The sequence below is a fragment of the Triticum dicoccoides genome, chromosome 3B (assembly GCF_002162155.2).
Source record: "Triticum dicoccoides isolate Atlit2015 ecotype Zavitan chromosome 3B, WEW_v2.0, whole genome shotgun sequence".
Lineage (NCBI taxonomy): Eukaryota > Viridiplantae > Streptophyta > Magnoliopsida > Poales > Poaceae > Triticum > Triticum dicoccoides.
The window spans coordinates 119,134,945-119,147,224 of NC_041385.1; positions in this window are offsets into that span (position 1 = coordinate 119,134,945).

Genomic DNA, 12,280 nt, shown 5'->3' on the forward strand with positions numbered 1-12,280 from the left:
CCTGGAGTGGAACATAGGGAATGTATGCGACACCTAGCGCAGAATTTTAAAAAGAAATTCAGAGGCAAAGTTTATGATGAGAACTTATGGCCAGCATCATACGCATGCAGCTTGAGGAAGCATGAGCACCATTTGAGATTGTTGTATGCTCACAATCCTTTGGTGAAGGATTACATGGATGAACATCATGGAAAGGTGTGGTCAAGAAGCAAATTCAATGAAATCTACAAAGTAGACTATGTGACCAATAACCTCGCTGAGTGTTTCAATGCAAAGTTCAAGTCAGTGAAAGGGCTTTTGTTGTGGCAAGCATTTGATAAGATCAGGCAGATGATCATGATAAAGATGGATCTACATAAAAGAATTGCAGAAACACAATATGTTGGCCATCTTATGCTCCCATCTCTGATTAATGCATTTGACCGTCGACATACGAGGCCGAGGTGACATACACTAACAGTAAAAATAGGGAATGGAGATATCCAGTGACCCTTGCAACTAATGAATGCAGTTGTAGGCAATGGTAGATCCGCCAGAAGCCGTGCATACATGCCCTACATCTCATGACTGTTATTGGAGGTGAAGATGGTGAAGTTGATCATTATTGCTATGAATATTTCTCTATTTCCAAATTTAGGGCTTCTTATGCTGAAAATGATGTGCCTGCACTCTTGGGAAAAGACCAATGGAACATAGTAGACCTAGGGTTCAAATTCCGTTCTCCTGTACTAGCTAGACCACTAGGAAGACCAACAAAAAACATCATAAGAGTTGGTGAAGAGGGTCGCGCAAAAAACAACGTAAGTGCAAAAGATGTGGTATCCTAGGGCATATTGTAGGAGTTATACTAATCCAGTTGATGCGTCATTTGGAGAAGAGGAACAATGGCCAGTAGCAAATGCAGAGGAGAATGCAGCAGCAGAGGAGAATGCAACAAGTTTAGAGGAGAATGCAGGAGCAGTGGAGAATGCAGCAAGTTTAGAGGAGAATGAAGCAACTGAAGTAGCAGCTTGGTACGTGTGCAACCTTTCCCTTTTTGCATTTGTTCTCTTTTTTATCAACGGCTAAGCTTATTTCTCTTTGACCCAGGTCTAGGTTAATTAGAGGCACAGGACAGAAAAGACCTAGAGAGGAAGAAACTTCATCAGTTGAACCATCATCTGATGCAGAATATGAAAACATGGCTTATGAAGGTTTTGAAGCTATAGAGAGGAGGAAGTTATTTTGTCTGAAGTTCCTTTAAGGATTAGTGAACCAGCATATGACCATCAACTGGTCATCACTTGCTCGGTCAGTCAAAGCTCAACAAAATTGCCACCACCAGAAGTGAAGATCAGAAGCAACAAGACAAGGCTTTCAAAAGCACAAAATATCCTAGCCAGGGAAACTAGAAGCAAGACGGTTAACCCATCCCAGAACACAAGGAGCAAGGCAAAGATTTGAATTTGAACTTGAATGGAAGTCATAAACTTTGAACTTTAAGGATTTGTAATAAGGATTCTATCTTCAGTTTGAACTACTGTGAAAACTTGCAAGGTGTAATAATTCTATTTGTAATTTGATGTGAAATTTGAGGCAAAATTTGAATTTTAGGCAAACTTTGAATTTGAACCAACACTTGAAGTCCATTCCCCCGTGGCGTGACTTGCAAAGTTTGTTGAACTATTATAAACGTTAGGTGATCAATTCAATCTCTTTTGCGTGGTAAAACTTGTAGTCATGAGAATGTGCTCCAAATGAGCTCCCAAGCTAGGGTAAACAGCCCCATTTATAATCAAGTTTTTTTGGACCTACTCCAAATGAGCCAAATATTTTTTTTATTAACACCTATTCAATCTATATAGTGTAGATTCGAAGAATCACTATTTATTGAATTAATCTTTATATGTTTACATTTTTTTGAAAAAACATATACTTTAATAAAAACCATTAAAAACACGCTTAAAATATGAAAATGGAAAACTAAGTTCAGATCCTTCTTATTCACTTTGAAATTGAGCTTTGATGATTTTTTGATTTTTTTTTAATTCTAAAAAACCCGAAGGGAACCCTACCTCCTCTCCTTGGTCTCTATGAAACGTTGTACATGATAGCTCATACTTGTGAAGGTTTTTTCATGAAAATGTCCATACACAAAGTTTATGATTTTTGGTTGGTAACATGTCACACAAGACAACATTATGCGCAGGTTTTATTATTTTTTTTATTTTTTGAATTAATGGTGCTCATTTGACCTCAATCGTGCTAGCTAGGTTTTTTGTGTAAATGTTCGTATACCAAGTTTAGTATTTTTTTTCTCGTTAGTGTGTCTTATAAAATGACGAACGACGAAGGCTTCATATTTTTCAATTTTTTTAAAATTAGTTATGCTTAGTCAAAGCCTTGTAAACCCCGTTGACCAGCTCAAAACCCCTCTAAACCCCGCAGGGTTTTGCCTAACCCTAGCTCCGAACGTGAGCCTTCGATCATACCCTAGCGCCAAGCAACATCCCTCGGATGTGGTCTTCTAGAAGGAATTCCGAGGGTTGGCTACGTGCAGGATCCGTGTCATTGGATCACATGGACGGCTTCCCATTGTTGGATCATGGGGTGATCCGCGAGAGGCGATCCGCGAGACTTGTTGGTTGTGCCTCCCCTTTCTTCTTTTGCTTATTCTACGACGACGAGAGGAGCCACTCCTCCTCTGCTTCTTCTTCTCCGGCGATGAGAGGAGTGACTCCTCTGCTTCTTCTTCGCCGGTGACTTTTGGCGATATGTCGAGTTCCACTTCAGCCTCCTTCCCCTCGTGAACCTAGTATGGTCCACTGCCCATGGAGTGATGTCCTGACTGCCCACACACCGCGCCACTAATACATTTGACTCCAAGGGAGGTCAAGAATGGCAACTATGGGCGCGAGTTTGTGAAATGCGAGAGAAAGCCAGAGGGGCAGGTTAGATCTCGTGATTTTTCTTTGATTTATTTTTCTATTTGCTTTTAATTCTTTTTCGATCTGGGATTTAGGGTTCATGTTTTTGTTTCAGATCATGAAGAATTGCACACATTTTGAATGGCTGCATGACTACGTTAAGCAGATTCAATTCAATGGGGCCCCAACCTGGGAGCTCAATCTGTCGTCAGCCCCAACGAATTTGGTCTCTGAAAGTGCTGCTCTGGTAGTTGGGGATGCAGATCTGAAGGGGTAATTAAAGAAGATGAACAAGAACTAGAAGTAGATGATTCAATTGAACACGCAGGCGAATCTGATAGCTTTAGGATTTTATCCCTTTTATTTTTGTGTAGTTGCTCTAGGATTTGTTTACTTGCTGGTCATCACTCGTTAGAGATGTTATTAGTGCGGTGTCATGTGCTCTATGATTTAGTTAAATTTGTGGATCATGTGCTATGCAATTTTCTTAAATTTGTGGATCATGTGCTCTATGCTCTGTGTTGCTTAATTTGTGGATCATGTGCTATATGCTCTATGTTGCTTAATTTGTGGATCATGTCAGTTTTGTCAGTTTTGTACACTTTTAGTTTCTTCAGTTTCGTCAGACAACACCGACCGCAGAAGAAGAAAAAACGTAGTTCTAGGGGCCAAATTAAAACTAAGCTCTGGTTGGGCCGTCTCATTGCGTTGAGTGTTGAAGGCCCACATAGATAAAGAGCCCTAGAAAATAGTACATGCGTTGGCTCTGTTTTTTCCATGATTATTGCCATGGTAAATCTATTTATTGCCATGTCGAACAAAATCAAAGCATATGGTAAATCGATTTATTGTTGGACTTGCCCATGTCAATTTTATTTGTACATATCGTGGCAATTTCCTTTTGTATATAGCCTACGGCACAACACTTTGATTTTTTGACATGCGGGTATTATAAACATGTTTTTGTTGCAAGAAAAATATTATATACATGATTTTTTGTTTTTGTTTTTGTTATTAAGAGCATGTCAGACTTGATTATGTAGATCACGATATCCATCTGAAACCACATCTAAAATAAAGTCCGGTGGCACCATTAGCCACCATATCCATCTAGAGAGCATGTCTAGGGATCACCTACGGCTCCATATCCATCTAGAGAGCATGTGTACGGGTCGGCTACGACACCATATCCATCTACCGATATCTCATGTAGCAAGCATACATCCATAACACAGAAAGTAGAAACCATAGCATACTTCTTACGTAAAACATAGGGTGCCCTAAACCATAGCATAGGCCACAAACTATACAAAAATTAACTTGTTTTTGTTCATACAATATGCGGAATAGGGCCACCAACAATTCAAAAAAATTAGCTTTTCTTCTTCTTCTTTTCAACATCAACATGGCTCATTTTTCTAGGTTTAGATTCCTTTTTGACACTTCAACTAGTCCATTATCCGCATGTGCGAAAAATTGACCCTACTCTAAATGGGCCATTTAAAATTGACCTACACAAGTACACACCATGAATATAACAAGACGAATGGACTACCCTCCAACCATTTTTACAAGGCTAACCCCAAAACTTGTTGGTTTTCATTGAGGGATGCCCTTTCATTGATTGATTTAGCAGAAGGGCTCGTGTACAGCACCATATCGAACTAGCGATATCTCACGTCAAATAAGATAGAAATAGCAAGCAAAACACAGATAACCAACGACATATCAAATAAGGGTAGCAAGATAACATAGTTCTTAGGGGATAACACGACAGAGATTAAAAGTTCACGGTACAACCAACGACATAATTAAGATAGAAATATATAAAAGATAAAAAGCCCTAACACCCTAGGGCAAGACAAGCTCACACGACTGGTCCTTCACCACCATCTTCACCGCGCCTCCTTTTCACTGCTCTTCCTCTCCATGTCGTCCTGGCCGATGTAGTAGGGGAGGATGTGCATACCGTCGCGGGTGGGGAAGATGTAGTCGAAGTTTGTGAAGATGTTGTGGGTTGTGAATGCGATGAATTCACATCCACACCAAAACACCTTGCCGAGGAGGTAGTACGCATCAAATCTGTTGGTGAAGGTGACGGTGAGCCCTATTGGCGGAGTCCTGGAGTTTGGACGCACTTCCTCCAGTCGGAACATCACCGGCGAGCCCGCTAGGAGGTGGGCTAAGCCCGCATGGAGGAACCACTAGGCAAACCCCTTGCACCCCTCCAGCGTGAGAACACCCAGAGTGTCCTCTTCACGACAACACCGGCCGGATACCGTCTCTCCGGCACGGTCGGTGGGAGCTCGAAGGTGGGGCCATTGTATTTCATCCTCGCCTCACTTTGAGAGTGCCCTGGGTTTGGGTGAAGAAGAGAAGGGGCGACACAAATGGATGTGTGGAGAATAGGTGGAGGGGTGGTGGTTTCAATAGGGAAAGGGGAAGGGAAGGGGAGTGGCACCGGCCACGCTTTGGATTTGCTATGTTCAAATGAGCTGCGTCGATCGATATACCACTTTAACTGCCAACTGGTTTTAAATGCCACGTTGAATAGATGCGAGTGGATCGAAAAGTGTGAAACAATTATCTACATCAAGGAGACAGGCATGCGAGATGATAAGAACCAGCGACAGCAACCGTCTCTGCGTCCGTGGCGGCTCGCGTGAAAAAGAGGCCGGTCAGCGTCCGTGGTGGCTCACGGGAAAAAGAGGTCAGTCAGCACATCATGACAGCGGGCAGTGGCGCATGCAGGTAGGCTAGCTACATGCATGCATAGCAGGCTAGCTGGACATGTCGTGCATGCATGACAGGCTTCTGTCGTTGCAGCGCGCGGACAGCCAAATAGTCTAACCACGGCCCAACGGGCTAACACCGGCACCGTCCACCTCGACCCCACCATCTGGTCCAATGGGCGACACAGTCAGCAGGGCCCCACTCGTCAGAGTTAACGGTCAAAGCACTGACCCTACGGCATCCATCGTCTGTGACCAGTTCTGAGGGTCTCGGGCAAGGGAGTAGGGAAAAGTGAGCAAAAGTTAAGAGCGTGGGGATGAATGAGTATGGCCATGGAACCAGAGGCACATATGTAAAAAAACCAATTCCAAAAGGCAAGTTCCAGTCAGGTGGTTGAACAACAGGTACATAAATTAATGCTTTCTTGAGTGTTTCGGAGGCTTCCAAATAATCATCATCGAACACAAAAGGAATATCCTTTTGCAAAAGATTCGTAAGAGGCCTAGAAATTTTAGAAAAGTCTTTGACAAACCTCCTAAGTTAGCATAACCAAGGAAACTATGAATACCTTTTATATCTTTAGGATATGGCATTTTCTCAATTGCATCAACCTTGGCTTTGTCCACTTCAATATCTCTCTCAGAAATTTTATGGCCCAAAACAATACCTTCGTTAACCATGAAGTGGCGCTTCTCCCAATTCAAGACAAGATTTTTTTGCTCACATCTTTGCAGAACTCAATCGAGATTGCTTGAACAATTATCAAAAGATTTCCCATAAAAAGAAAAGTCATCCATGAAAACTTCAACAATCCTTTCACAAAAATCCGAGAATATAGCAGTCATACATCTTTGAAAGGTAGCAGGTGCATTGCATAAACCAAAAGGCATACGTCTATAAGCATAAGTTCAAAAGGGGCAAGTAAAAGTGGTCTTTTCTTAATCAGGTTGTGAAACAAGTCTTTGTGAAAAACCAGAATATCCATCAAGGAAGCAAAAAATGTATGTGCTTAGATAATCTTTCCAGCATTTGATCAATAAAATGCAGAGGGTGATGATATTTTCTAGTTGCTTTGATTAAATTTCTATAATAAATTACCATTCTATAGCTTGTGATAATTCTTTGTGGAATAAGTTCATTCTTATCATTAGGAACAATAGTTATACCTCCCTTCTTAGGGACACAATGAATAGGACTTACCCATATGCTATCAGCTATAGGATAGATTATACATGCTTCCAGAAGTTTTAATATTTCCGTTCTAACCACTTCTTTTATCTTCGGATTTAACCGACATTGGTGATAACAATGGGTTTAGCATCAGGTTCCATATTAATCTTGTGCTAACATAGAGTGGGACTAATGACGTTAAGATTATCAAGAGTATATCCAATAGCAGCTCAGTGCTTCCTTAGAACTTTCAATAATCTTTCTTCTTCATGTTCTGAAAGGTTAGCACTAATAATAATAGGATATATCATTTTCTCATCAAGATAAGCATATTTCAAAGTGACTGGCAATTGCTTTAATTCAAACACAGGATCACCTTTAGGTGGAGGAGGACCTCCTAGAGTTTCAATAGGCAGATTGTGTTTAAGCAAAGGTTGTTGTTTGATAAAGATTCTATGTATTTCATTTCTTTCACGCATATGCAAATCATTGTCATGGTCTAGAAAATATTGTTCTAAAGGATCAGTAGGAGGTACAGAAATAGAAGCAAGACCAATAATTCCATCCTTACTAGGCAAATCTTTCTTATGAGGTTTTCTACTAAACTTGGAAAAAATAAATTCATGAGATTCATCACCGAAGCTAACACCGACAGTTTGTTTCTCACCATCTATTTTAGCATTGACGGTGTTCAAGAAAGGTCTACCAAAGATAATGGGAAAAAGTCATCTTGTGGGGAACCAAGAACAAGAAAATTAGTAGGGAATTTTATTTTCCCACACAAGACTTCAGCATCTCTAACAATCCCAATTGGCGATATAGTATCTCTATTGGCAAGTTTAATTGTAACATCTATGTCTTTTATTTTAGCAGGTGTTATGTCATTCATAATTTCTTCATATAAGGAAAAAGGGATAGCACTCACGCTAGCACCTATATCACATAAACCATGATAACAGTGATCCCCTATCTTATCTGAGACAACAGGCATGCCAACAACTGGTCTATGTTTATCTTTTTCATCGGGTTTGGCAATTCTAGTAGCTTCAACGCAGAAGTAAATAACATGCCCATCAATATTATCGACCAAGAGATCTTTAACCATAGCAACACTAGATTCAACTTTAATTTGTTCAGCTAGTTTTGGTGTTCTAATATAACTTTTGTTGACCACAGTTGAAACTTTAGCATGTTCCTTCATCCTAACAGGGAAAGGTGGGTTTTCAATATAAGCAGTGGGAACAACTGGGTCAACATTATAAATGATGGTTTCTTCTTAAGCTTTTAATGGTTCTTTAATTTCTTCTTTAATTGGTGGGTGATATTTGAACAACTTCTCCTTAGGGAGATCAACCTGAGTAGCAAAAGATTCACAAAAGGAAGCTACTATCTCAGAGTCAAGTCCATATTTAGTGCTAAACTTTTGAAAAGCATCAGTATTCACAAAAGATTTAACACAATCAAACTTAGGCTCAACACCGGACTCTTTACCTTCGTTGAATTCCCAATCTTTAGAGTTGCATTTCATTCTTTCTAAAAGATCCCACCAGAATTCAATAGTCTTCTTCATAAAAGAATTAGTGCAAGAAGTATCGAGCATGGATTGATCATTACGAGAAATCCAAGCATAAAAATTCTGAATAATAATTTCTCTCGAGCACTCATCATTGGGGCACGAATATAACATTGACTTAAGCCTCCCCCAAGATAGATCGATACTTTCTCCTTCACGAGGCCAAAAAAAATATATATATAATTCCGATGACGATGAACTAGATGCATAGGATATTTTTTGATGGAATTCCAATTTTAACTGATTCCAGTTCCAAGATCCAATATCATCGCATAGCCTATACCATGTCAATGTATTTCCCTTCAAAGATAAAGGGAAAAACTTCTTCTTAGCTTCATCTCTGGGTAAACCCGAAGCTTAAATAATCCACATATATCAAGTGCATATCAGGATGTTCGGTTCCATCTCCTGCATAAGGATTAGCTAGCAGTTGTTCTACCATACCTAAACGAATTTCATATTCAATATTATTATTTTCAGTAGGTGCAATAGGTTGACGAGTAACTAGTTTTGGTTCCGGTTTAGGTGAAGATACCCCAAACAAACCCCTCAAAGGATTGTTTTCCATAGTAACAAGTGACAGTAAATTTCAGCACGTAGTAATAATGTTTCCTTACCAATTTCCACTTACCAAAAGTGCTTCACTCCCTGACAATGGCGCCAGAAAATAGCCTTGATGACGCACAAGTATATGGGGTCAATTGTAGCCTTTTCCATAAGTAAGAGTGTCGAACCAAACAAGGAGCAGAAGGAAATGACAAGTGGTTTTCTGCAAGGTAATGTCTGCAAGTGCTAAAATGTAAGTAACAAAGTAGTTTGATAGTAAGATAATTTGTAACGACTAAGTAACGGTAGTAGTAACAAGATTCAAGAAAGGTAGACCAATCCTTTTGAGGCAAAGGACATGCCAAAATGGTCTCTTATGATAAGCAAAGTGTTCTTGAGGGTACACGGGAATTTCATCTAGTCACTTTCACCATGTTGGTTCGATTCGTGTTCGCTACTTTGATAATTTGGTATGTGGGTGAACCGGTGCTTAGGTGTTGTTATTACTCGAAAAAACCTCCTACTTATGATTAACCCCCTCGCAAGCATCGGCAACTACGAGAAAAGTAGTAAGAATAAATTCTAACCATAGCATTAAACTTTTGGATCCAATCGGTCCCTTACGGAATAGCGCATAAACTAGGGTTTAAGCTTCTGTCACTCTTGCAACCCACCATCTAATAACTACTCCACAATGCATTCTCTTAGGCCCAAATATGGTGAAGTGTCATGTAGTCGACGTTCACATGACACCACTAAGGGAATCACAACATCTATATGTCGGCGTTCTGGGAACGGGGGTCCCCAGACTTGCCTGCCTGCGGCCTGTGGCGTGGCACAAAGGGGGCCCAACACGACCCATCTTCATCAACACAAGCTCAAGACCCTCGCAAGGGGCCAAGCCTCGCGGGGCGGACGACAAGGAGCTTCCTCAGGCACGGCCTCGTCAGGCTGGCTCACGAGGAGGCGGAGAGTTCAAGCGGGGTACCTCGCGAGGTGCCCATGACGCAAGCCATGACGACCAAGGGCGCCAGCCGGGCGCCAGCCCGTGCAGTGTCCTTCTTTCCTCTTTGGTGCAAGGGGAGCAAGCGCAGGCGAGAGCATCAAGCAAAGGCATCCATTTTGGTGCAACAAGACCAAGACCAGTCCAACGGCAAGATGGAGGTCACCGTGGAGCCCAAGTCGGCGTCACCACCAGAGCCTTTGACAGGCGAGGACCAACTTTAGTCAGGATAAGTGTACTAGATTTTCCCCTTCAAATTGGCCAATTGTTGGCGCCCTTCCCGCCCAATATTTGGGAAGAGGCCTAGGGCCTTCACCTATAAATAGGACTAGCCACCCACAGGGTAGAGGGATCGATCCGGCCGGCAAAAGAGAGAGATCGGCATAGGAAGATGAAGATAAGATAGGCATCTAGAATCAACCCTTCCAAAGGGACAACACCACCACAAGAACAGACCCTCGCGAGGCTGTTCTTCCTTGTATTGTTCATCATCAGCCCAAGAGGCAATCCACCACGCCACACACTGGAGTAGGGTATTACACCACAATGGTGGCCTGAACCAGTATAAACCCTGTGTGTCTTGTGTTGTTGTTCTCGTAGTTTAGATCCTAGCGATTCGGCGAGGAACAAGTAGGTAGAAGGCGAAACCTCCACGCACACCCCAGTGTTCGAACCTCAAGAGTCTGCCGGAACCCTAAATCCGACATTTTGCGCGCCAGGTAGGGGTGCACTGGGATCCACCTTCCGCCACTTTGTGTCCCACCGCATCGTCATCACCATGTCCGGCGCAGAGCCACTCGCCCAGGGCGACCCAACGCCCCAGGCAGCTCACGGTCCGCAGGGCGCTGCGGGTTGTGGGCGACGCGGACAGACCCCGACGGCTCTCACACCACGACAGACGCGGTCAGCAGCAAGAGCCTCCAACCACGCCGCGGCCATGGTGCCGTACACTCGCCGGGAGTAGGCAAACTCAAGGGCCGCGCTCACGGTGGCCCGAGAGCTGCTGCAGTGCAGGCTGATGGAAGGCGGCCGCAACGTGCTGCTAGAGCGGGTGGCAGAGCTCCTGGGCTTCGCCGCCTCGGGGGCTCACCCCTTCTGCACTCAACTCCCGTCTCAGGCCCAGATCAGCCCGCGCGGGGGCCCGACGTGCGCCCGCGGGCTCCAAGGCTACCCCGGCACCAATGAAGCCATCGGCACCAGGCCAGCGGCTGCGCCGACTTCGCTCCCCGCTGGAGAAGAAGGACTCGTCAGAACCCACGGCCCCAGTGGGCCGCCGCGTTACCACCCGCAGGTTGGCACATCAAGCAGAGTTGCATGGCACGCGGAGCACTATGACGTGGCCTTCGGGGTGGTGGCCCCCAAAGAGTACGTGCCCCGCAAGTTGGACCAAGGGCACCCGCGCCAGGGCGAACAAGGCTCACTCCTCAGCCCAAGCTGGGGGGACGAGACACCGGAAGCTGAGCTCTTCCAGGAGTCCCGGGGCGGCCCCACCGGCCACACTGGAAGCGATGATTATCGGGTACCTCTAATTCCTCAGGAGCAGGCATATGCTAATCATGGGTCGCAGGAGATGCAGGTCGCCGCAGCGAGCAGCTGCCCCGCTCCCGCGGCCTCCTACCCCTCAGGAGGAGGGCATCGGGGGCTGCAGGGGAGGGGCCGAGATCCGACATCACCACCGTGGCGTTCGGAGCAAGGCGTTCCCAGGAGGTAGGCCCTCCGCTGGGGAGGCGCCTCAGGGCCTGCCCCTGGCGGAGGACCCGTGGTCGTCGGGGGAACCGCTGGCGACCGCTCTACCCCATCGGCGGCGTCCTGGTTTCCGGTCGTCGTCGATGGCACTAGAGTGTGGCGCAAGGCGGGGCCCTCGTCTGGCGATATGAAGCAAGGCTGGTACCTGTGAAGAAGGCCCAGTGCCTGTGAAGCTCGCCGCCCCGTGACACTCTCACGTAATAATGAGTGGGGCTGTACACACCCCGGAGTCTCAGGGGTGCCGGCCTCAGGCCTTGGGGCTCCCTCCCACGCCCAGTGGCAGCACTTAGCTCCGCGCTGGTGAGAAGACGTCCAAGACTAGACTAGGTGCCGGACGCGGCCTTTTTCTGCCTTCGTTGCTTTTCCCTTGGTTGTTGCTTTCCCCCGCTGGATTTAAGTTGGATTCGGATTTGAGATTTGCGTGTGTTCGGGGAAGGGGTGCTTAGTCTCGTTCGAGCAATCTCTCAGGTTTCGGTTACGACCTCGCCTCAGCTGCCTCCCCTCGTGAGCCCCTTGCGAGCCGGGTCTGGCCTAGCTTGCGTGCAACCCAGACTGCTGCTGCCATATCCTCTCAGGAGGCTTTCTCACTGCAGATCCTACGGA